Genomic DNA, 26,910 nt, shown 5'->3' with positions numbered 1-26,910 from the left:
AAACCTTCCAGCCATAATCTCTTTTGTTTTGCTGAGGTCCAATTACCACAGCAGAAACCACAACAGAGGAGCAGGAAGAGGAACAATCTGTAAATACAAGCGAGGAACAAATAGCAGGAAAAACAGGAGTTTGTTACTTTAAATTAACACAGACACAGTTAAGTAAGTCCCTGAGGATGGATTTTGACATCCAAAAGGCACTGGACTACATTTGTGGCTGCTATTAAACTGTTTTAATCTCACGAACTTGAGCATATTGTGACATGCAACACAGTATATATTTACTTGTTCCATTAAGAAGTAGAGGATCTACTAGGGTTCTGTCCAGTTTATGACAACAGGTGCCGTGCGATCACCTCTGGGAACAGTAGTCCGATCGAGGATAATAGGCATTAGGACACATGCACGGGCAACGGGCAGCCTATGTGCATCCGGGACACAGTGCATGACAGTACACCTCCCCAATGATGCCCCTCTAATGTGTTATATTCCATGCAGGAACTGTCGATACTGTGCAGCCAGACACGGGACATTTTCGAGGTGTTCCCGGGAGCATTTTTCGGGGCCATACCATTTGCAGTCCACGCAGGCGTATGGCTTACCACAGACACGATGCAGAGCTAGGGTGGCATAAACCTCATATTCCTTTTTGCCATCCACTTGCACAGGTTCGGGTAAGTGGGAAACCTGGTGTGTGGGTGAATAGCCTTCATGAGGGAGACATGGAAGACCAGATGTATTTTCCTGTGTATGGGAAGGGCCAGTGGGAGGCCACCTGGTTGATGAAGTTGGTCACCCTATACAGCCTTATATACAACGGCAGTAGCTTATGCGACCCTGGTATATGCAAGTGGAGGATGAACAACCACACTCCAGAGCTTGTGAGGTACCGAGGATTTTTTTGTGATGCTTGTCGGCCTCCTTCTTAAAATGATTTGAGCCCTCTCTAAATGGTCTGTAATTTCTTGCTAAAACGAAATCAAGCGATGGACACTATAGTTTGTGGCCAGGATTGATATGATATGATATTGAATTTATAATGCGCATATACACAAGTGCTTCAAGTGATTGATGTAAGAACAGGGAATTCGGTGGTAAGTATTCAAGGGTTAAAGCCCCCTAAGGCAAAGAACTGAAAACTTTCGATTGCAGATTGAGTAGCTTTGTTATAAGCAATCCTGGCAGCAACGAGTAGCACAGACCACTCTTCTTGAGTTTGTGGGCAGAAGCATTGCAGATACTGTTGGAAGGCCTGGTTTAGGCATTCCGTCTGTTCATCGGTTTGGGGATTATAGGCGGATGATAGTTGGCGATCGATCACTAATAACGGAGTGAGAGCTTGCCAGAAACCGGTCGCGAATCGACCACCCCAGTCAGATATTAACACTGTAGATAAGCCATGAAGTCTGAATGCATGTTCAACAAATGAGTGTGCAAGTGCGGGTGTTAAGGGTAACCTATGACAGGCAACAAAGTGACCCATCTTGGAGAAGGAGCCTATAACAATCAGTATTGTGTTGTGATGTGCCGCCAGTGGTAGGTCAGTAATGAAATCTAATGTGATCGTATTCCATGGAAGTCTTGGTTTAAGCGAAGGGATTTCATAGTCCTTCCTGTTTGTGAAACACACTCTTGCCTCGTAGACATATGGTGCAGGTATCCACTTATTTCTGAGTATCCAACTTCATGGTTGGCCACCAACACCAACAATCCAGAAGATTTCATGTCTACGGCAATGGTGGACTCATACCACCATCTGAAAGCTAGTTGTTGAGGCATTTTGGTGGGTAGACACAGAATCCCTCAGGCATAGGCTAATCCCCCCTAAAGTAGTATGGCATCTGTGGTTAGTTCCTGCTGATTGGTTGGCACGCTTTTTCCAGGTCTTCCAACAGGGATTGGGGCAATCGCAATGGTTCTGGTAGTGGTCTATCTTTCTAGACTCAAAACATACAGTAGAGGACATGTGTCCTACTGTTCCATGTACCAGGTCCGTCTGTGACTATAACATCATATGCCAAAAAGAACAGCTGCCAGCAGGATTGATTAAAAAAAAGATGTTTCATTACTGAAACTCAGAGTTTGGGAGAGCAGAAAAGCATACAGTATTGAAAACTACTGGATGTCCTAGTAATATCACCAAACTTGCTATCGGGCCCTTAGACTCAGTATGAGTCACAGTCAGTCTCTCAATGATAATCACTCAATAACAGTCTCTTTCTCTGTAGCAGTCTCCCTTTCTGTCTCTCACTGTCTGGCTGTCTCTTTCTCTATGTCTCTCTCTCTCCTGCTATCTCTCTCTCCCTCTCTCAGTTTTGCTCTATCTCAGTTTGTTGCAGTCGCCCTCTCTCACCCCCCATGTCACTAGATGTACCTTCTCTTCTGTTCCCCCTCATATGCCCCTCTTTGTTCATCAGTCTTTCTTTCTCTTTTTGTATCTCTCTTTTTCTCCTGCTTATTGGGCAGTGTGGTTCCAGTCAGGGTGGACCTGCCACGAAAGAAGGCAAAGGAAGAATCAAAGGCTGCATGGTGAGTTTGCCAGGGGCGTTATATGATATGATATGATAGTTTATTTATATAGCGCCTATACACAATGTGTTTCAAAGCGCTTCAAGGCAAGGGAGGGAACAAGGGAAAATACAATGACATTCTTACAGGCCATGAACAGTAAGGATGTGAAATTGACTATCGTACTCGGCCTCACGACATTTCAGATCCTGCAAGAGCTAAGACATAGATGAGGAAGGGATGGGGAAAGTGGAAAGGAAATGGAAACAGACAGGCAACTAGCGTATTAGGCCTGGTGACATTTCTGGTAGAACCGGAGAAAACAAAAGGTGAGGGAGTGGGATGCAGAAAGGGAGGGGAGTAACAAAATAAGCGACTATTGTACTAGGCCTGACAACATTTCAGATAGTGCTGGAAAGGGTGTGGGGGAGGACAAAAATAAGTATGTGGAGTGGGGAGGAAACAGCCGAGCTTGCTATCCTACTAGGTCCAGGGACAATTCTGATAGAGTAACTGCATAGAAGAAAGTAAGGGGAGGAGGGGAGGATAAGGGAGAGAAAGAGAGAACAGAGAGTAAGCAGTAAAAAAGTGTGGAGCAGCAAGAGGGGAGAGCAAATACAATTGCAGAAGTCAGTAGTAAGACATAATGTTGCAATCCTGGATACAAGATGAAGATGTGAACAGCATGATTCAGGGCCACCATGAGAAAAAGTGACGCACCCTGAATCAATGAAGTCCATAAAAGTCAAATCCAGCTTTGGCCACAAAACGGTGATGGTGAAACCAGAATGTATCAGGACAGACTCCTGTAGAAGTAGGCTGGAGGGTGTGAGAGGGAGCAGGGTAGAAGAATCAAGCAAAACAGGCATCACCTCTGTCTGAGAAGCGGGGGTAAAGGGGAACATCACGGGGGACCAGAGGGGTGGGGGTGGCCTGTGGGGACAGAGGGAGTAAACACGTGGATCCTCCTGGTCCAAACAGGTCCAAACAGAAATTTCCCTTTCCTTCGACTGCCCTTCGCTTCGGACGCCCGGGCGAGAGATGCCCTTGATATAAGAGTCAAGAGCAGGAAGGAAGAGGCAGGGCTAAGAAGGTAGATCCACTTGCACCTGCTCCCCAGATGCAAAGGAAAAGAGGCTCCTTAAGTAGGAAAAAAGAGTGGCAACCAGGAAGACACCAGGTGGGTGGGGTTTAGGCCAGGTGACCAAGATCCACTTGCACCTGCTCCCCATCTGCAAAGGAAAAGAGGCTGGAGAGTTCCTTAAGTAGGGGAAAAAGAGCAGCAACCAGGAAGGCACCAGGTGGGCGGGGATTGCTAAGTGGGGAAAAAGAGCAGCAACGAGGAAGGCACCAGGTGGTTGTGGCTTATGCCAGATCAGCAAGATCCAATTGCACCTGCTCCCCATCTGCAAAAGAAAAGAGGCTTGAGGGTTTTTTAAGTAGGGAAAAGAGCGGCAACCAGGAAGGCACCAGTTGGCGGGGCTAGCTTAGCGGGGTAAAAGAGCGGCAAACAGAAAGGTGGGCTTGCTAAGGCCAGGTCACCAAGATCCACTCGCACCTGCTCTTCCGTGGACTCTGAATGCATGCAATAACATGTAATATATGAGAATGTTGCTATGTTAGGTGGTATTCTACATTTCACAAACTGGGGCCTTGTTTGGTTGGAGGGTTCAAGATATGCATTGAACTGAAGCTCAGCTATTAGGCATGAACCCTGCAGGAAGCTGCTTCATTATCTCCGAGGTAAAGGCACCAGTGTGAAACACTTGCGTATAGGCACGTTATAAATGCCATATCATAAAGTCAAGGTGTGAGTGCTTCCTAATGTTTCTCAGACAGACATTAGTGAATGGCTTTTAAAATATCAGATGATCCTTACATCTGTCATAACTAGCATGGTTACCTAAACGCTGATGCCCTTTTTGCATGGGCATGGCTTATAAACTGGGACTAGGTCTTGGGGCAGGACAATATTCCCATCTTGCTGAAAACAGTACTAATCCAACAGTACAACAGATTTGTCCTCTTCTTCAGAGTGGTAGAGACCTACTTTTTGACCGAGTAGCAAACTGATTTTTAGAGGTTACTCTCTTCTGTTGCACATTGTTTATGTCCCTGGGGATCTAGAGCTTCAGGTGTATTTGAACAATATGGATGATGCATTGCTGTATGGTACAGATATTCATATGTTGTGGGCTTCTGTAGCACGCTGCGTGACCTGCAAGCTTCATGCCTCACTTTCTGATGTCAAAGGTTACAAGTATTTCATCATCTAGCAGAGGCTCATAGCTCATTTAATAACAGTCACATGTTGACCTGTCCTTCGGGTTGTACGTTCTTTGAGCTGGGCCGTGACCACACCAATTTGTGCATAGAAATATAAAATGTAATGAACAACTGTAAATACCAAAGTTATTGGCATTGCCAATGCTTAATACTTGCCTAGGGTAACGCAGATGTTGCTCCAGGAGAGAACTATTCAGACTGACCCTTGGTTGCACCTTCGGACAAGGCAGAATCCTGACTGGCAGCTCACGTGCAAGACTGCGGTGTTCGGATTGGGGGAGTAACATGCACTGCTACTTTATGGACGTATCAAAGACGTTGATGGCAAAAGGGCGACAGCACTCTAATATCAGCTTGTATGACTGGGCAGGCAAAGTGACCTATCCATTTCTTCTCTCCATGGACAACACCTCAAGTTACGGTATTAGCTCTCATCCCAAGTTCCTCGTCTCTTGCCCTCGTTCTGCGTCTCATATCCCACTTAGTCACAAGGAAGCTCTTCATATGCACTCCCGGGTCGGACAGGAGGCTTTTCTGTCTATTTTTGAAGACTACAACCTTTAAGGGCGCACACGCGATGGAGTGACGTCTCACTCCGTTGAGTGCCTGTATAAATAAACGGGGAGTTCCCGGCAGCCTCTGAACCACCGGGGAGCCCGCACCAGCACCACTGTGTTCGTGTGTCTGTTTTCAGGGGTGTGGGGGTTCACAGTGCGCGCGGCATGCGGTGACCACTAACAGTGGCGACGAGCTGGAAATAGTACCCGGGAAAGGCGGTTACTTTCATCTGTGCGCGAATGATCATATATGAAGCGCACTTCATGAAACATGCTGTGGAGAGGGGAATAATCCACGTGGTCGGCGGCCATCTTTGACAATAGGCCCTGGAGGTTGCAGCTTTGTTTGAAGCGACAGTGAGCCATCCAGGCATCATTTTTGGATATTCCTGTGATGGACAGCCACATGATGCACTGAAGGTGTTTCTTTGAGTGAATTTTTCACATTTTCACTCTTTTTCACTGAGTATTGCGTGCAGGGCCATTGAAGGTCTGCTGTTGTGTGCACACCCTAGGCCCACCCTGCTCAATTATTGGAACCTCTGAACTGCCTGGCATCTGCCCTGCCATACTGAGGGACATTGTGACTGTGGGGAACCTTAATCCTGGAGGCGGGTGGCCACATCTGCCTGTCAATCACCTAAGGCCTGCCTAGGCCCATCTGTGAAGGAGGTGTGGTGGTGAGTTGCGGCCTGTTATTTCACTACATCAGGGGTGCCTGTGCGCTCGCTATCATGGATACCGGCCAAGCTGCAGCTGCTTACCAGCAGTGGGCCAATAGCCACTGCCAGTATTACCACCAAGAACACTACTGAAACCACCTGGAGCCCTGCAGCCAATACCTGAGTTTGATATCTCAGGCGCACCATCAAGTCTGGGGCAAAGGTGGAACATGTGGATGGACAGATTAGAAATGTACTTTAGAGCCACCATGGAGATTAGTGATGTAAGGTGGCTACCCTCTTGTACTGTGCAGACTATGCGGTCCATGAGGTGTTCCTATCCCTCCAACCTGCAAATGGTTCATATGCGGCGACTAAGGACGCTCTCCACAATCATTTTCTACCCATGGCAAATGCCGATTACGAGCGCTTCCTCATGGGCGCAGCCCGCCAAAAGGATGATGAGACACTGGACATATTTTATGGGAGACTGCGCAGGCTTGCGGTTCCCTGTGCCTGGAATGACCCCAATACAATGATAAGGAACCAACTCATCCAGGGGTGTGTTTCTGGCAAGTTGTGCCGCCAGATCCTGAGGGAGCCTGGCATCACCCTCCCCCCGCATCCTAGAATTGGGGAGGTGCCACGAAGTCTCTGAGCTGCGGACGAACCGCATGGAGGCGGGAGTGTGCCCCAACAAGGTGGAGGACATCTGCGCCGTCAGCAGAGGCAGATTGTTTAGACGCCCAGCAGGCAACAAAAGGGAGAGGAGGCAGTCATCAGTCAACTCGTGTCTGAAGTGCGGGTACGACCTCCCACATCCTGCAGAGTGTCCTGCCATTGAAAAAAACGTGTGGCCGCTGTGGAGGTGCTGATCACTAGGCCCGCAAGTGCAAGGCCATGATACCGACAATTGTTCCAAGAGGGCCGGTCCGGGCGGGTTTCTTCCGCCATCAGCGATTGTCAAATGTGGCTCAGGTGGACCAAGGGACAATGGAAATGGTCTGGAAGGTGAGAAAAAAGAATAAGCAAACATATTCTTTGTGTCCAGTGTGGGCGTCCTGTGGTCCAACTCCAAGCGACAGCCCAGGTGTAATGTTCTGGTGAATGAGGACTCGCTGGCGATACTTGTGGACACTGTCGCATCTGTGAATGTAATGGTCAGGGAACATTATGACACCATGCAATCTCCGCCTTGCCTATACACACCAAAGGCACGCATCTTCACGTTCGGGGGGGCACAGCCAATCCGGCTGGATGGTGCATTCATCTCAGATGTGAGGTATGGTGGAGCCAAAATCCAGGCCAGATTCTACGTCACACCAGCAAGTAACAACACTTTACTATGCTGTTCTGTGGCAGAGGCTCTAGACATCGTGACCTTTGCATACTCTGTGTATGTAGACGACATCCAGGTGCTGTTGAGCAAACACTCACCTCTGTTTGAGGGCATAGGACAGATGGCTGGTGAACCTGTCCGGCTACACATCAACAAATCTATACAGCCTGTGACGCTGAAACATCGGCGAGTGCCATTCCACCTCAGAGACCTGATGGATCAAGAACTAGATAACCTGGTGAAGCTGGACATTATTGAAAAGGTGGAGGGCCCCACCCCATGGTTCTCCCCAATTGTGATTGCCTGGAAACCCAAACAGCCTGAGTCGGTGAGAATCTGTGTGGACGTGCGGACATGTGTGGACATGCGCCTGCCCAACAAGTCGATAAAGCGGGAGAGACACCTAACATCCACCATTGATGACATCATAACAGAGCTACAGGGTGCCAGGTTCTTTTCCAAACTGGACCTCAGGACTCCACCCATAGTCACGATATATCACCACCTTCACCACTCACCTTGGGCTGTATTGATACAAAAGGCTCTGCTTTGGGGTGTCGTCAGCGGCGGAGGTTTTTTAAAATATCATTAGAGGGGCCCTCGCAGACCTGGAAGGGGTGCTTAATATCAGTGATGATATCCTGGTGTTCGCGAGATCAGAGGCGGAACATCTGGCCCATCTGGCACAGACATTTGAACGCCTGCGCTCCTTGGGACTTACACTGCACAGGGACATGTGCGGATTTCTTAAGACCACCATAGAGTTCTTCAGCTTTCTCTTAAAGTGGATTGAGTGTCCCCTGATTCGCGCAAAGTGAGAGACATTCAGGAAGCCAAGCCGCCAGAGAACGTGGCTGAGGTGAGGAGCTTCTTAGGCACGGGCACGTACTGTGGCCGGTTAATTCGGAACCTGGCATCCTGGTCTGAGACACTGCGGACACTAACAAGGAATGATGTCACCTGGCAGTGGGGGCCACTGGAACAAGCTGCCTTCGATGGCATCAAGGGCGCCCTCACTGCCGAGGACACTATGGCATTTTTTGACCCGGCTTTGCAGACGGAGATCATTGTGGATGCCAGCCCATATGGCCTCGAGCGGTCCTCACTCAAGTGGGTGCTGACCAGGAAGTTCGCCTGATAGCGCATGCCAGCAAGGCGCTATTGGACATTGAACAGCGATATTTGAAAATTGAGCGGGAGGCGCTGGCGGTGCTGTGGGGCTGCAGACATTTCCGACTGTATGTCCTAGGGAGACAGGTGACAGTGGTCATGGACCTTAAGCACCTACTTCCCATCCTAGCGGGCTTATCTTCCAAACCTCCTGTTAGGATAGAACAGTGGATGCTGGCACTCCTGGAATATGGTGTGTCGCTGGGATACGGCCCTGGCAGCAACAACGTTGCGGACTATCTCTCCAGGCACTCAAGAGGGGGCAACCAGCCATCCACGTGCGCAGAGGAGGCGGATTAACACATCCGGCTGGTGGTTGAGGCGGCCACGCCAAATTCGGTGCCGGTAGAAGAACTGGAAATTGCCTTGCAGGCAGATTAGTTTTTTGGGATCCTGAAGGCGGCCATGGAACACAGGGCCTGGAGGACGGTGATGGAGTCCCTGGCCTGGAGAACACAAGAGGCCAAAGTGGCCCTGGAACAACTATGGTGGATCCGCGAGGAGCTGGCGTTTTCAGACTCGTGACTGCTGCTAAGAGGGGACAGAATAGTGATCCCATAGGCCAATGTGCAACAAATCATCACCCTGGCACACCAAGGACACCAAGGCATGCTCTAGATGAAGGCCCGCCTCTGGCAGAAAGTGTGGTTCCCGGAGCTAGAAAGGAGAGTGGCCTCCTGTGTGTGGTGCCAGGCAGCCTCACCTGCGCTGCGTGAACCAACCATCGAAACCATGCCCCGAGGGACAAGCTCATGGGAGATGGTCCACGCAGACTTTGGGTCCACGACCAGGGGTACCCACTTCCTGGTGTTTGTTGATGAGTGGTCTCGGTATCCGGAGGTAGAGTTTGTGGAGTCTGTGGTGTTTGAAAGAGTGGTGGTAGCGTTGGAGAAAATCTTCGCCACCCATGGACTGGCCAAGGTACTATGCTCCGATAACGGTGCCCCATTCCAGGGCGAGAGCTTCGCTGACCTCATGAAAGGGTATGGCATCCACCATAGGAAGGTCACTCCACTGTGGCCCCGAGTGAGCGGAGAAGCAGAGCGGAGAAGCAGAGCGGATCATGCGCACGCTGAACAAGGTATTCCGGATCGCACAAGGCAAAGCCGAGTGGCTGCAAAGGGCACTATATGCGTTCCTGTGGGGGTACAGGGCCACCCCACACTCATCCACGGGGGTGGCACCAGCAGAGGCGGTGTTCCAACATTGCCCAAGGGACATCATACCGGAGGTGGGGGAGCTAGAACCTGCCGTCATCAACAATGAGCAGGTGGAAGAGGAGAGAAGGGCAAGGACAGAGATGGAGAGGGGGGGTTTAAGACCACCAAGACTCGCACCGGGGGATGAAGTTCTGGTGAGAAATCATCACCCTCAGGGCAAGCTCTCCCTCACCTATGAGCCGTCTCTGTTGGATGTGGTGTCGGTGAAGGGGTCTATGGTGACCGCGACTGATGGAATGGCATCTGTCACCAGGAATGCCAGCTTCTTTAAGAGACTGGGTGAGCCCAAGGCATAGACTATGGCGGACATGGACCTGGAGGAGGTGCATGGCGAAGGTACACTAACCAGAGAGACAGGTAAGAGGTACCCCCTGAGGACAGGATGAGGGAAACCTGCCTGTCTTACGGACTGTGGGCCTCATTACATGATAGGCTGTAAGGGTTTACCGGTACCAGTAAGGGCACTGGTACCGGTAAACCCTTACCGCCTTACTACGAGGTCCCTTTGTGGGACCAGACCTTAACGGCTGGTGTAGACCAGGACGCAATTTTCGGTACCGTAATTAGCCCCTTCCCCATTCCCATTGAGCCCCATGGGGCAAAAATGGGAATGGGGAAGGGCCATGGAGAAAGGGGGAATTACCGCCCCGCCAACCTTGGAATAGGGTGGTAATTCCCCTTTTCTCCATGGTGGTACCGGTATGGTACCGGCGGCAACCATTGGTTTTTTTTGGTGCAAGTGAAGAGATGCACTAATGCATCTCATCACTCGTGCCGAAGAAAAGGCTGCATCCGAATCCTCAAATGTGCCAACATGAAAGACCTTCTCCTGTACTGGTGTGGACCAGGTGCAGGGGAAGTTGTAATGCATGGGAGGGTCCTTTCTGAACCTTTCATGCAGGGCTGTGAACTGCTGCTCTCCAGACTGCTTTTCTATCCCTCAAACCAGAGTAGAAAAGCTTTTTTATTTTCCACCACATTACTGTTTGTCATTGTGAAATGGGATCCCAGGAACCCAGGCCAATGCGAGGAGCCTGTAATACATTAGTGTCAGGAGCGTGTTCTTTGTGCTACTGTCCAGCCCCCCCACCCCTCCTGAAATGCATTGGTCACCTCTGAGAATAAGGTGGCCAGCACAATTCTGCACTTCTTTCATTTGCACTCACTTTTGAGGAATCTGCCCCTGAGTCTTTTCATGTTTGCTTTCTTTGTGATTGATTTTTGGTCTGCATCTGAAGCAGGCTTTGCTGTTTCCCTTGCAGAACTGTTTGGGCTGTTGCTCTGACACTTGAATCCCAGCATCCTTCAACACACCCCAGTCCTCCTTCCTGTGCCCAGGATGCCATATGATGTTACACCCACTGTCTCACCACTGTGCTATCACCTAGTCATAGTGAAAAGCCACTGTGCTGACTCATAGAGTTTATATACAATTATATATAATAATAATGGTCTATGCATAGCTCACTAATTACCAATTGTATTGGTCGCTCTTAACCAACACTATCCTCTATTCCTGCATTTCTGCAATCATAACTCATAAGACTGATTGATTTCATGTATTAACATTTATTAACATTTTCAAAGTGGACCTACACCTACAACAAGGCGACCTGGCAGTGATGACACGTGTGAACATTGCTCTACACACAGGGTGTACAGCTGGGAAATAACAAGTCCATGTCTGCATGTATTAGTTTTGGCTGTGAGGTGGTGGGTAACATGAAACTATTACATTGTATTGCAGCTAGGAAGGACATGCCTTGTCAGGAGGGGCACACAGCTGGTGGGTGTTTGGTTATTTATCCACTCACAGAAGATAGCTCAGGGGCAACGTGCTCGCCTTGGAAGCAAGACGACGCGGAGCAACATAGAAACCTCTTGGTATTAAGCACGTTAGAAATAACCAATCATATCATATCACTGACTGCCCATGGCCATGCCAAACCATATGGCCGTTCCCATCCAGTACCTGCACGTCTTACCTACAAAAACAACCTCCTGGGATCTATTTGAGCCTCTTCTATCAAGTAGTAACATCAAACCTTGGCCATCCAGTGTTTTTCTAAGCAGTTTGTGGTTTAATTGTGGCTATAATTGCGCTAGTTGTGTAATAAAACATAACATCTTAACCAAGCATGTCTTCTGCCACTTGGTTTATATCTTAAGTCCTGTATAAAAAGAACAGGCAATGGATTGTGTCTAGGCATTTTCCAGGCACTGCTATCATATGCTCATACCATTTTCTAGCGGTTGCCATCTTATAGCCAGGTAGCAAGTGCTTGGCAAATTGCTGCCCCATGCCTACACAAATGACAAAACGGTTGGCTTTGTCAAAGCTTGTCTGCTTGGCTTCCATTGCTGTGTGCATCCTGGTCAGGCTCGTTCCTTCCTTGTACATTGGTGCAGTCTCTGCTTTCCATTCAAGCGATAGATGGGTGGATCTCCTCTCCTGCTATCACCAAGGGCCAGATTAGGACAACGTTGCGCCAGACGCTGTGGTCCAAGGAAAGAGCCTAGTCCATTATATTCCTTTCCACGGGTCTCTCTTGTCTGACGAGGCTGAGCACTCCTAGCTCCAAAGCAAACACAAACACGGATGGTGCATTTAGGCCTCAAGGAGGGCCATAGTACATAAGCCCTTCAAATGTAGCATGTTTGTGCGGTGCAGTAGGGCACGGCACAAAGAGGTGCTGCTTCCATCCCATTACCCATATTTTTGTTTCCCTGGGAAGAATGGATCAAAACGGATGCGTTACTATGTTTGTTGCTTAACAAGTTAACAAATCAAGCAGAGTTTACATCAAGTACACTCTTAAACAATCATTGGCAATGCCAATAGTTCTGTGTAGATGTAGGGAAAGGAATTTGCCAGGCATTGTCGTGATGGTACTAACTGGCCTTAAATGGCAGCAGCTTGAAATGGGTGCGGCCCTGGGCACATGATAGCAGTGCCTGGCAAATGCCTATCTAATACCCATACACAAGCTGAAACTGTTAGCTTGTGAAGGACACGCATATTGCTTGAAAATCAAGTGTCTAAAGGCAGACCTGGTTAAGAAATGTTTATTACATTTACAGCACCCATTAAACCGATAGCTCTCAGAAGACTGTTTTGAAAAAAAACCTTTGGCAGGCACTTGAAGTGCAAAGTTTGATTTTAAGGCTTCATAAAGATAGCTCAAAGAGATACCAGGAGGTTGTGTTTTAGGCAGGGAGGGTCAGGAAGTGGGTGGGAATGGCTATAGGGATTAGCATGGCCGTGGGCAGTCAATGGGTAGGTTAATAACCAAACAACACTTATAAGTGTTGAGCCCCTCCTCCTATGCCATCTCTCTCAACTGTACTCCAGTGCATTCGTTTTGGATTTTAGGTGGCGCGAAAGTGCCACCTTGCAGCCACAACTAAAAAAATGATAAGTAAATCAATGTTTGCTTTGCTCTCAAGCAAGCACAAAATAAATACATAATTAAAAAAACAGGTTGTCTGCTCAATATTCAGTCCCTGGTTCAAAACAGTTTGACCTTTAGTACATACAGTATGATCGTTGGTACCACCTACACTTAGAGTAAACTTGGCTACCAGTCTAATCAGCTGGATCAAAACCCACTCCGTGATTTCAGGAAATGCACACAAAGTAAATTTGAATACATTACATTTAAATAGGAGCTTTTAAATTGTCAGTAGCAATCATGGACACCTGGTGTGATTGTTGCTTTTGTGGACTGGAGTTACAGACCCTTCTGCTCGATTTCACCCTGGTGTAAACATCTCTGCTGAGTGTGGATAGAGGCACACCATGTTTGCTCCTCTGCCTAATACAAAGTAGGGACAATGGTATTAAAGGGACTTGCTGCATTTTACACCGCTGGTGCAAAGTTTATGCAATGCGGCCCAAGGCAACTGCATTACCCCACTTAGCGATTGTGAAAAGCAAGAAATGGCGCAGTGTGCGACATAGAAAATTCCGCCACTCTTGCAGGTTCTATGTCATTGCATTGCCAGGGCTTTTTGTGGTGTTTTTTGCTGCTGATTTTTGGCTGAAAAAACTCACCGAATTCTGTTTTTCTTTAATTATGGGGGTTCCCCCAATTCCCCCTTACCAGTTACTTACTAACTATTCCTCACACCCTCCTACCCCTTATATCCCTTTCCACCCTCCCCAACCCCCCCCCATATTTTTCTATGAGTTTTTTTGGCCGAATGTTGTCAGCAAAAAACTCTGCAAAAAAACCCTGGCGATAAATGACCATCATACCTTTCTGCACACAGCTCCTGCTTTCAACGTATCACTTGACAATGGAAACATAGTGCCCTCGAATCAGTTTCCCTCCCCTGGAAAACCAGTTCTGCACAGGGAAAAAAACCTGAAATCCCCATCAATGAAATTGCAATTGTGGTGTCAGCTGTAAAAGCAACAGCAAAGAGAATAGGTCCAGCTTTAGAAATGTAGAGGGTTATCTTTGTTGACTCATAGACCAATTGCTTTCCCAATGCTTGTTAAAACTGGGATTGGGGATTTCTTTGCTAAAGTACCACCAAGTTAAGGGAAAGTTAAGGTTGTTAGGGGTAAGGATTGGGGGCGGGGTCACGAGTTGGGGGGGGGGATAAAATGTGCACCATAAAGCAAACTCATTGAGCAGTTGTGTATTTTGCATGTACATGGTGACTGATGGTGTTCGCTTTGAAAATCAAAAATCAAGCTTTAAAAAAAAAAAAGACGACGGTAGACTGTGTTCTCCAGGAAAGCTGGACTGAACCCTGCATACTGCAGGATAGGAAGACAGAGAGCAATTGAACAAGGAAAACATAACATTAACACTACTTCAATACATATAGAGCATTACCTCCACGTCCACTCTTCCTCGTCCCAGTACTTACTTCATGAGGCCCCTGCCTCCGACACAGGACCTTCTTCTATTTCTTTAAATTCCTATAACTCCTCCCCCACATCCACGTAACTCAGTTTAATTTTTCTTGCCTCCGGCAGGTTGGACTTTTTCTTCCCGGTGCGGGGCACTGGGGAGCACCGATTGCTGGCCCCCTGGGGGGGGGGGCTGTGTGGCGGGACCCTCGGCTCCCTCAGGTGCGGCGCTGCTCCTGGGCCACCTACGGGGCTTGGGGTCACAGTTGAGCGGGATTGCCTCGCTCGGTTCTTTGCTGGGCTCCGGACCGCAGCGTGAGCATTGTGTCCCGGGTCCTGCATGGCCCGGGGGAAGCTAAGGAGAGGGGAGGACTGGGCTTGATGTTTTTCCCCTCTCCTCCTGTTTTGGCCATCTTGATTCGACAGGCCTTTTCCTCGTGCTCTGTGTACACATCTTTATTGGAAATGATGGCAAGCACTTGGCAGTATGGGCTAGCCTTCCCTTTTGTTGTGTGGCCTCTCTGCTTCTTGTCGTGGGGTGACAGTGGCAGAGAGTCTTTGAAAGTGCGGGGGCTCTGTTCTGTCGCAGGCATGTCACATACCATCCACTCCTCAGATACACACAGCACAGGATGCACCGGATGTTAGCTGCATTCTCTGGGGGAAGGTAAGGAGAGGGGAGGACTGTGCTTGATATTTTTCCCCTCTCCTGCTGGTATGGCCATCTTGACTCCTTCAACATGCCGTTTCCTCGTGCTTTGTGAACACATCTTTGTTGGAAATTATGGCAAGCACTTGGCAGTATGGGCTAGCCTTTCCTTTTTGTTGTGAGGCCTCTCTGCTTCTTGTCGTGGGGTGACAGTGGCAGAGAGTCTTTGAAAGTGCGGGGGCTCTGTTCTGTCGCAGGCATGTCACATACCACCCGCTCCTCAGACACACACAGCACAGGATGCACCGGATGTTAGCTGCATTCTCTGGGGGAAGGTAAGGAGAGGGGAGGACTGTGCTTGATATTTTTCCCCTCTCCTGCTGTTATGGCCATCTTGACTCCTTCAACATGCCGTTTCCTCGTGCTCTGTATGCACATCTTTATTGGAAATAATGGCAAGCACTTGGCAGTATGGCCTAGCCTTCCCTTTTTGTTGTGAGGCCTCTCTGCTTCTTGTCGTGGGGTGACAGTGGCAGAGAGTCTTTGAAAGTGCTGGGGCTCTGTTCTGTCACAGGCATGTCACATACTATCCGCTCCTCAGACACACGCAGCCCAGGATGCACCAGATGTTGGCTGCATTCTTTGCGTGCAGCCTGTGAAAACGGCGCAGATTTGGACGCGTCTGCAAGCGGCCTGAAGGGTACCGGCCTGGCATAGTCTACACTTTGGGTTCGAGTCTCTAGACCGACGCATTGGAACGATTTAGAGCTTGGGGCTACCAGCTACTGGATACAGGGCTCAAGCCACCTCTCAGTAATGTGGCGAGTTAGTGGTGTGTTTGCGTCTGTGCTAGCTATGGACGCTGACTCCTTGTCCTGTCCTCTTCCTCTGAACTGCACGAGGGAAGGTCAAAGGAGATGATTTTCTTTTCCCTTGTCCGGCATGGAATTATAGAAAATGCATCATGGAAGTAATGGCCATTCAGAGGGTTCCCAGTGTCTCTTCTTTTAGGGCCTAGGTCCTCCGGTGCTGACGTGTTGCTTTCACGCCTCCTCTCAGACTTGTGGGAAGTGATATGGCACATGGTGGCACATGTCTGTGCTTAGAGGGGTTCTCAGAGCCCCTGGTGCCGGTGGAGGGGGATGTCACTTCAGTGGGTTTTTCCAGTGTAGGAATACCCCAGGTGGGGGGTTGCCTTTGATGTCTGCTATCCGGGATGGATTGCTTTGCCCTGCTTTGTGACAGTACTCTGCCCTTTTGACGCCAGCCTGGTGGCTCCTCTGTCGGCTGGGGGGGCCCTGGTCTGCTGGACTTCTGGGCTGTCCTGTATGTTCCTTTTGATAAGTCGGATCTTTTTGTGGGCTGACAAGCATGCTGTTATATTGTGGCGCAGGCATGCTTCAACGTCCTGTGATTTTCCTCTGGTGCAAGTGCAGTGACTGGCGGTTTTCCCTGGCTCCTCGTCTCTATCTTCTCTGAGGTGTATGGGACCGGTGGGGTTCGGCTTCCTGGGTAATGGGCTCCTTCCGGAGGGGGGTATCGGTTGCAGTTCCTGTCTCCTCCTGTCCAGGTTTGCATGGTTAGGACTTTGGTACCCAGCTCACGGTCCAAGTAGTTGGCCATGGGATCCGTTCTTAAGGAAGGATTGTTGTGGGTTACCGTCTTGCCCGTTCCTCTCCCTGTTCAGGGTCAAGTTTTCTACTTGTGGGTGTTCCTGGTCCCTATGCCTTCTAGGATGTGTCAACTGCTTATGGGTCTCAAGACCCTGCACTGCTTGTCCGGACGTCTGGGGAGAGTGTACTCTGGATGTTGTGCAGGGGGGGCGCTTGCTGGCTGGTCTGGGCTGGGTTCTCAGAAGGCAGTGTGTCTCGGCTCACCTGTTGCTGAAGTTACGGGGCACGTGGCGTCTTGCGTTTTTCCGGTTCCTTGAGCCCGTCTTTGGTTATGTCCCCTAGTGTCTTATACTCTCTCCCACTGGTTTCCGACGTCTCGGCTTTCGTAGTTGTGTTTTCGGTGTCCCCAGCGCTGCGAGTCTCCCTGCTGTGGTGGCGGGGGGTTTCAGGTCTACAGGCTGAGGTGTGCATGGTCCATCCTCCTGTGGCCTCTTTTACTACCGACGCCAGCAGAAAGGGTCTACATTGGGGGTTCCTCTCAGCTCAAGGGTTGTGAGATCTGGGGAGAGCCGGCGATCATCCAATTGGCAAGAGTTGTGCCATTGTCAAAGCTCTGGTGTACTACAAGGAGTTGCTGGACGGTCGGCGGTTTTGATCCGATCGGACAATACGACGGCCTTGGCATATGTCAACTGCAAAAGGGGTTCCGGCTGTTCCTTGAATGCTCTGGCAGCGCTGATAGGCACCTGGGAGAAATCTCATCTGGTGTCTCTGGTGGCCTCACGTATCAGAAGGGTGGACAATGTTCAAGCGGATCTTCTCAGATGCCGGTTTTCACTCCTCAGCGGAACTGGTCCTGTTGGCCCAGGTCTTTGCAGTGACCTGTGTCAGATTAGGGTCCCCGGTTCTAGACCTGTTTGCATCCCCGGCCTCAGCAGATGTTCGCCTCTTCTGCTCTCGGTTTCAGGCCGGGGGGATTGGGGAATGGACGCCCTCTCTGTACAGTGGCCTTGGGGTTTTCCTTTATGCCTTTCCGCCTATTCCCCTTCTGCCCCGGGTGGTTTGGCGCATCAGAGTGTCCAGGGTGACTGTGTTGTTGTTAGCTCAGTTCTGGTCCCGCCGGAGTTGGCTCCCCTCTCTGTTGGAGCTTCGGTCCTAGGAACCTTGGCTGATTCCGAGGTGGCCGTGTCCCCTTCAAGGGGATCTGCGGTTGGAATTCCACTGGATGCAATGGGCAGTGTGGCTATTGCTCAGTCTAGGTTGATATCTCAGGGGTTCTCAGATCCTGTAGTTGAGTACATAATGGATGCTCTTAGACCCTCCACTCTGAAGGTGTTCTGATAAAGGGCTTCCCCCTTAGGATCTCCCTCTTGTATTACGGTTCCTTCAAGGGCCTCCTTTTGAGCCCTTTTCCGAGATTGATATCAAACATCTTACACTGAAATCTGCTTTTCTTATTGCCTTCACTTCTGCCCGTGGGCTTGGGGAGATTGGGGCTCTCTTATGTCACCCTCCTTTCCTGAGGGTGCTGCCAGACTCGGTGCTGCTGAGGTGTGGTCCGAAGTTCCTCCCTTAAGTTGTATCTCGGTTTTCATACCTCTCAGGATCTGGTTCTCCCTGACTTCTTTCATGATCCGAGAATGCATGAGGAGGTGGCTTGGCTTAACATTATGTCCGGCGGGACGTGTTGGAGTATTTGGCTAGGTTTGCTTTTTCCCACCAATCTGATAGTCTTCTGATTGCTTGTGGTCCGGCTGGGGCTGGGCAAAACGCATCTGTGGTTTCCATTTTCCGATGGTTCCGGGTTGTGATCCCAGTGCCTATATGGCTTTTGGCCTGCCTGCGCATGATCAGGGGCGGTCCGCCAGGGGTTTGGCGGCTTCCTGGGCCGATGCAAGGAGGGTTTTTCCTCTGCAAGAGATTTGTATGGCTGCCGCCATGGCTGGTCTAGGGATTTCCATCAACCGCTATGGGTTGAGTTTCTCTCACTCGGGGGGTTGGTTCCTTCGTGGTTGGAGTTTTATCTGTGGGGATGTGAATTAAGAGTTATTGTGGGTGTGTTTGCTGCACTGTTTTTAGCTCTGTTTCTCATTGGGACCTTTTCCCCATTGCTGCTTTGGTATACCTCATGAAGTAAGTACTGGGACGAGGAAGAGTGGACGTGGAGGTAATACTCTGATTACTTACCGGTAATCTTCATTACTCCTAGTCCTACTCTTCCTCGTCACAGTACTGACGACCCTCCTCACCCTTGCTCATGCTCATGCTCCCATGCTCTGGCTTGGTAATATGAAACTGAGTAACGTGGATGTGGGGGAGGAGTTATAGGAATTTAAAGAAATAGAAGAAAGTCCTGTGTCAGAGGCAGGGGCCTCATGAAGTAAGTACTGTGACGAGGAAGAGTAGGACTAGGAGTAATGAAGATTACCGGTAAGTAATCAGAGCAATACAGATGAACTGCAAACAGGGGACCAGGGTAGCGGTAGGGCCTGGACGGGCCACAAGGGGGCGTGGAAGAGAATGTGGGATTCATGTGGATGCCTCCCTGGTGGATGAGAAAGCAGCAGGAGTGTAGTGCGAGGTAGGAGTTGCGATACAGCAGCGGTAAAATGTTAGGATTCGGGCTCTAAGGGGCAGCCAGATGGGGAAGGATATTGGTACGGAAATGGTTTTTATTTTCAAGAACTGCCCTCTACCAAGAAGCCTGTAGGGATTGGGAAGTTAAGGTTAACAGATGCTTGATAGCACCTGGGGAGCAACCACCATTGAAATGTTGGGTGTACTAATAATGCCAAATGTCCATTTAGGATTGTGGTGTTGGAGCGGTTCTGCAGCATTTCTTTAGAAAGTGACTATGTAGTCACTTTTGCAGGATAGACAGCTATGTATAGTGATAGCATGGTTGCGTCCGGGAGGAAGGAGCAAAGAACCTGCCACCTGTGAGAAGGAAGGATCCAGTGAGGAATGCCCTTCACTTAGGAAGGATGAGGTTTTAAGATAAGTGTGTTGTGGAAAGCAGGAGTGAAGGGGATTTTATCAAGCCCCATGGGCTGTCACCTGAAAGATTGATGGACTCTAGAGGTTTGCCTATTGAAAGAGAATTGCCACTTTTAGGGAATGGGGTGTAGAGATTTGCTCATGGACAAACCACCTTTCAACTGTTGGGGCAGTTGTATTGTGGGCATGATCATCGGGCAAAAACTCTACATTTTACTTCTGACAACTATAGATTCTTCCCATTGTTCCACGTACAAAACCTTACATTTCACCTCCGAGATCTTGGGAATTGTCTCACTCAAAGGAAGTATGGGTAACACAATTGCCTGTTGAAATAATTAGTTATGGGGAATTTCCAGATTGCAAAAGCAAAGCTTTACCTATTACCTGAAGGATGGATAGTCCTACAGATTCAGAGAGGGATAGAGAATCTGTCCCTCATAGAGAGGGTTGGTTCTGGGATTTTTTTTTTTATCAGGGACACAAACAATTGTTCTCTTGTAGACAGTGTGCATTTTGAGGATTCAACCATGGACATAGAGCCTGTCAACTGCATGATGGATGGATTTGTGGGATTTGCTAATGGCCAAAGACTCTTCTACCTGTAGAAAGAATGGGCTTTCCCCTTCACTCAGCACAAGAACAGAGAACCTGTCTTTAAAATATGAAACTGCGCCAGCAAGAGCTATACCAACGCACTTATTTGTGATATTGGAAGAGTTGGTTCAGGTGATTAACAAAGAGGTGGTGAGCCAATCACCAACAGGAAGGGTTAGTCCTTGGAAGTGAACACAGGATAATTAGCTGGTAATGTGTGGGAGGGAAAGGCTTAATGGAATCAACAGAGACAGAGAAATTGACCAACTGCAAGAAGGATGGCTTTGGGGGCTTAGACAAACAGCGAGAACATGTGAGGAACAAACTGGAACACTGGCTCTGGTTGAAATACTCAAGCAGATCTTCCAAAACACCCTATTCAACCAACCAGTTAGAGACTGGTCAAATGCCTGCGCAAAATACCCCTAGCTTACACATGGGTAGCATAGACCATGCTCAAGATCTCTGCTAGATGTGCTGGTGGATTAATGACCCACAGTTACAATGGAATTAAGAAATACAAAAACAAGAATATATTAATGTTATGAACACAGGGAATACACATTCGGTCACCTGTATGAATGATGGATTCTGGAATTCACCCACCCAGGGATAGCAAACATACCACTCAGAGGAACACCTGTTTTGTATCTTTGGCCAATAATGGACGATATGTCACCTGTAGTAAGGACACGTTCTGGGGAGACACCCAGGAATATAAAACAGGTAAACTATAGAAAAGGCTGGCTCTTTGAGTTCACACAGCTGGTGAAAATGGTTGATCCTGGAAAGTATGGGATCATGCAGGGGGTGGAGAATCTTCCATCTGCATAAGAAAGGAGTCTCTAACTTCTGTACAGACACTGTAGGTAGGATGGACATCTAAGAATTAACTCTGGGGAAATAGAACCAGGCACATGCAGAAAGGATGGTTAGCGAATTATGTGCTTGCTTCAGACATTTGTATTTACCCTAGAGAACGCAGACCCGAAGTCTTGCAACTCTGACTTGGCCCGTCCCCAATTTGAGGTCTATGAATTGAATACCTTTACAATGGCTAATAATACCTGTTATCATAGAACTTAGAGGCGGGAGGAATATGGAATGGAACGTTACACAAAAACAGTGTGTTTAATCTAGTAGCAGAGAACCTCTCAAAACAGTACAATCCTCTGGAATCATCAGAACATAGATACATTGCCTCCTATCTCTCAGACTGGGAGGTCCAGAGCACTGTCACATGGATACACATGCTCCCCCTCCAAGATAGGACAGGCTGAAGTGGTTAGCCCAGGGATGCAGACCCTTTTAAATATAGTGCGGGATGGTCTCAGTAGACTCAGCACAAATACACAGTCGTTCACCTCCAATAGCGGATAGGTCCAATAAGACTGGAAAGGGACAAAGGATTTAACCAAAAAACAGAGCTTCCTCTCTGTGGGAGTTGATGGGTTCAGAGCTGTGCTGAGGAACATGGGGTCTGTCAATATTATAGGGGGCTGCCAATATTATATCTATGACTAAATGTGTTTAGGAAATTGATACAGGGATCAATGCCCATGTTACCACCACCCTAAATTATGACGGGATACATTTATGGTAATTGAACAGGGATGCCTAATCCATCAGCAACACTCTCAATGAACCAGCCGAATCCAATCTAGCTGAGAGCTTAGGGCCTAATTAAGGCTGCACTTTATTATCCTAACAGTCTTGCTATATTTCCTGACCTCTCATTAGGACAGGAAGCATTTTATGGGCTGTGGGTTTAGGGAGACCCTGGGAGAAAAATGTGACATGCAAATAAAGAAACCCATACTGATGGGAATACCATGGGCTTATGAGAAGCCCTAAATCATTGGTTTTGTTGACCCATTATTTTCCCTTTGGAGTGGGAGAGCTGTTCATTTCAGGCAATGTTTTCTTAGGGTTCGGAATTTGGGACGGTTTTCATTCGATTCGATTGTGAGCTGATATTGAGTGGGCTGTGGTCGTGAATTCCCTGGCTCTCTTCTGCTTTTAAATCTAGTGTCTGACTGACAGTAGCTCTCTGTCTGGCTCAGTGGCTTGACACTGTAGTTGGCCAGTAGCTTGACCATGCGCTCCAGCAGACAGTGCTGGATGAGACTGCTCAGCTCACAAACATTTGTATCAATTTTACCGGGGGTAGGCTGGCTCAAAAGCGGGCCCCGTGCTGCATGCTGTGTGGGAGTTTGTAAAATAACACTCAGCTGCAGCAGTCGAGAAATAGGCTCACCATAAGTCAAATCTAGGCAGCAGCACTTTGAAAGGAGGATGTGTGGGTTGGGACTGTCTTAACACCATGACCATGTTATCCCCAATCCCTCAGTCTGTGTCTCAGTGGTGTACTACAAAAGGAGGCGGTGGGTGGGCTGTAAGCCCTGCAGAATGGTCTGCCAAGCTCCTCGAAGAAACACATGCTGCACCACTGACTCCCAAGGTGACCAGGGCCATCATGCATGTACAGTGCAAATAACCAGATGACCATGCTGCTGTATGGGCATGCCGTGCACTGCACCTGGTGAAATAGGCAAGTGTGTTCATGGATCAAACATTACATCTTTCACCTTAGGTCGAAACAAGGGGGAAGGCCCCTGGCCGCCGGCGACCAAGCAAACCAGCCACCAGTGTGCACCTCCAGTAAAATGATTACCTTCTGTTGCCGGGAGGCAGGTGGGCAGAATCTCTGGGGGCACTGGCTTTGTAAATGATTCAAGGTCAGTGGCAGCACTGTACCATTTCTTTGAAAAAAAGGGGGTAAAAAGCCATACAATGTACATGTGGTTCTTTACAGTAAAACATGAAAAAATGCAGTACGTGTAAAGTTGAGAGGCTCTAACAAGAGGCTTAGTTTAAAGAGTGATGGGTGTTGCCTAAAAGGGAAGCCACATGCCCCAAACAGTAAATCATGAGACCCAGCAAACATGTATTTGGGTAAATAAATAACTGCCTCTAAACAGAACACTCTTAATTCATTCAGGCTTATTTTGTTAACAGCTGTAATTGCATGCAGGCAGGGGACCACCAACAGTAGCATGTTCGTGCTGTTGGGTCCCTTGGATGCAATGTTCTATTTTTACAAAATGGAGTGCAGAAAGAACAGACAAAATCACTTTTATTCTTTCATTTTTTGCCTGGTTTTGTAAAAAATGTAAAGCCAGCCTGCAAATTACACGTTGCAGATCACATTTACAATGGATGCCTATAGGATCCACCTGCCTTTAAAAAGGTGTTAAACATAATCAGATTCCTTAGGGAATCATTAGCTTTAGGAGAGCACGAAAGGTAATTTTGCAGGCAGAGCAGGCATGAGGCAGAGGAAATGTGTTTCCCTCTCCTGGCTCTCACTCTGCCTGCAGAGCGTAAAACAAATGTAAAGGCTGGCATGAGCCTTTTACGCCTTCTTTTTTACTGCACCACGGCTTTTAAAATGAACCCTATTGAGTAAATCCCCTTCATTCTGTAAATAGATCACCTATGCAAAAGGCGAGAGGGACAAATAGCAACCTGCCGCTCTGCATAAAATCGAGGAGCATTATGGGAACATCAGAACGACCGCAGGTTTTGAGTGTGACAAATATGCCTGTGATGTTGATTTAAGCTGAAATCCTTCTGAGTGCGTACTGTATACTGTATTTGTTGCACATTTATTTGTCACGAATACTGTAATAGTAAAATGACTGCAAAACCTGAGACATATATACTTTTTAGTACAGCAGTGCACTTGTGCTTGGCTGTGAGGGTTGGGCTATCCTTCATGAAGTTCACCTTTCTCTAGATGAGCTTTTTTTATGCCTGCAAACACTGGCTCATTGATGGAAGACAAAGGAGGTGGGGTGGAATATTTGGGGGTCCATATTTAATATCACATATTTTGAGGCGGTCAGGACACCTTTAAAGCCCGCCAAGTAGCTACGCCTATGCATAGTACTACCCTGCATTTCTTCCCGAGGTAGCTGTAATGTAACCAATTTACTTCTCTACGTGTGAGGGCAGCATATGGCTTGAAGCCACTCAGGGAGCAGTAGTAGAGGGCTGTCCCTACACTACGAGCCATGATGTTGGTCATCGACACGGTGTATTTTATGGCCTGTTCGAGGGCAGACATTCCCACTGCGTAGAACAAATGAAGGTGGTGGCGAGATTATGACTATCAAACTTGACAGGCGCGAGGACTGCTTGTTGAGGACCCCTATTCATCACATTTCAGGGCAGGCCTTTGGGCCATTACACTTACATTGTTGGCCTACAGCCTCAAAGACCCCCTCCTCACCCTCAGCGCTGGGAGGTGGACTTGCAGATCGAGGTGTGGATACTCCTGGCGGGGACACTGTACGCCACTCTGCGGGAAAGCCTCGCCACTGTCTCACCACGACAGTGATGACTAGCACAGTATAAAAAACATAACATAACAAAACATGACATTATATTAGAGCACAGTTTTGTGAATCACATTTGAACATGAGCATCTTAAAGATTCTCCAGCCATCTCCAGATTTGCTCCATTTTTGGACTTTCGGTCTCATCACGAGTTGGGCGGTAGATCTTAAATGCGGTGGTAATGCTATTACCGCTTCATTTAAGGGTCAACCTAAACATGAGTTGGCAGCATTTACCCCTAGCTCTAAGCTGGGGGAAAATGCGCTGGAAAACTGCCGATTTTCGGCGCAATTACGGCGCGGTCATACTGCCGGCGGTAATTGCTCAAAAATTCACCATTAGGTCAAATGGACCCAGTGGGGAATGGGGAATACCCATTACCGGCCAACCCTTGATCCGGCCCTAATAGCACCAGACGGGTTGGCGGTAACGCAAATATAGTTGGGCGATACTCCAATCGGGATACCGCCCAACTCGTGATGAGGCCCATTGTGTATCTGGGATAAAGTAGCAGGTGCAAATCTGAGATGCTCACGGGCACATCCACATTTGCTCCAATGCAAATCTTTGTGAAACTGACACAGTGACTCGAACACTCCCCGGTTTCAAGGTTGCTTTAGAAGGCGATGCAAACCAATTATATCTGTGTCTCTCGTTGCATTGATTCTCCTAATTCATGCTCTTTAAAGGGACCTCCAGATTGCACACGAAATCCATGTGCCATGACCCTAGTTGACCAAACTGCTGACTGGCCATGTCCTGCGCTGCAGAGGCTGCGCCATTATCCCAATGAACGGAATCAGAAATAATTAATGAAGAGGGCTAATGGCTATTGACGGGCCATCCGCAGGGTGTCACCCAATTCCAGGAGAGTGTACTTCCCTGCCGGGCATACTGCTAAACTCAGCGACTTCAGAGTTAATAAATTAATGACATAGACCCCCCCACCCCACCTAATGCCCATGAATACTTTCACTGATCTCCTCGTTGGAGATCACTGGGGTGGGTAATGAGGACATCAGGACAACGAGATGGCATCATTTGCATATTATTACCAAAGGGCCTGTGGGATAGAAAACGCAAGCCCATCCAGCAAACAGCAACTGCCAAAGATAAATGACCGAGAAGGACACCTGGATTTGCGCGAAAGTTGTTTGGACACACAGCACACGTCAGATAAGCCTTGGGGCTCATAATGGGTCGGCTAGTAAAACCTACGGTAGGTGCGGGTTACTGGCAACCCTGTAACACTGTTACCGCCACCTGGTATCCTGGTGCCACTGGGATACCACAAGCGATGGCTGTAACAGTAAATCCCCATTTCCATGGAGTCCAATGGAAGTGGGGGGCAACATGCTTTAGTGCCAGCCATGCCAGTAGGGGCGTGAAAACCGGGCAGGTCAGGCCTGCCAGGGGATCCATGGGCCTTACCGGCATTGTTGTACTATAGTGGACCAGAAAGGGTGCCAGTATGTTGCTACCAGCACCCTTATTTCCGTACCGCCATACTTATAATGAGGGCCATTGTTTTAAAAATTGCATAATTATTTGTTACACAATTTTCACCTTCAACTGAACTTCAGTTATGGGTGTTCATTCTGGGAAACACATGAAAAGATATACAATGTTTATTTTTATTTTTGCCTAAACATCATCTATAGCATTAACAGAACACAAAGTGAACTGCAACGCTTTACAATAAAAGCGGCATAATAATTGCGGTAGAAAGGTCTAGCAGGAGGCTAGCGTCAGGACATTGTCATAGCGATTCAGGGAGAGAGTTCCAGCAGGAGGTTAGCGTCAGGACATTGTCATAGCGATTCAGGGAGAGAGTTCCAGCTGGAGGCTAGCGTCAGGACATTGTCATAGCGATTCAGGGAGAGAGATCCAGCTGGAGGTTAGCGTCAGGACATTGTCATAGCGATTCAGGGAGAGAGTTCCAGCTGGAGGCTAGCGTCAGGACATTGTCATAGCGATTCAGGGGGAGAGTTCCAGCTGGAGGCTAGCGTCAGGACATTGTCATAGCGATTCAGGGAGAGAGTTCCAG

Source organism: Ambystoma mexicanum, chromosome 7p, assembly GCF_040938575.1.
Source record: "Ambystoma mexicanum isolate Mex_15411 chromosome 7p, UKY_AmexF1_1, whole genome shotgun sequence".
NCBI classification, from domain to species: Eukaryota; Metazoa; Chordata; class Amphibia; order Caudata; family Ambystomatidae; genus Ambystoma; species Ambystoma mexicanum.
Note: the sequence above shows the minus strand (reverse complement) of the source record.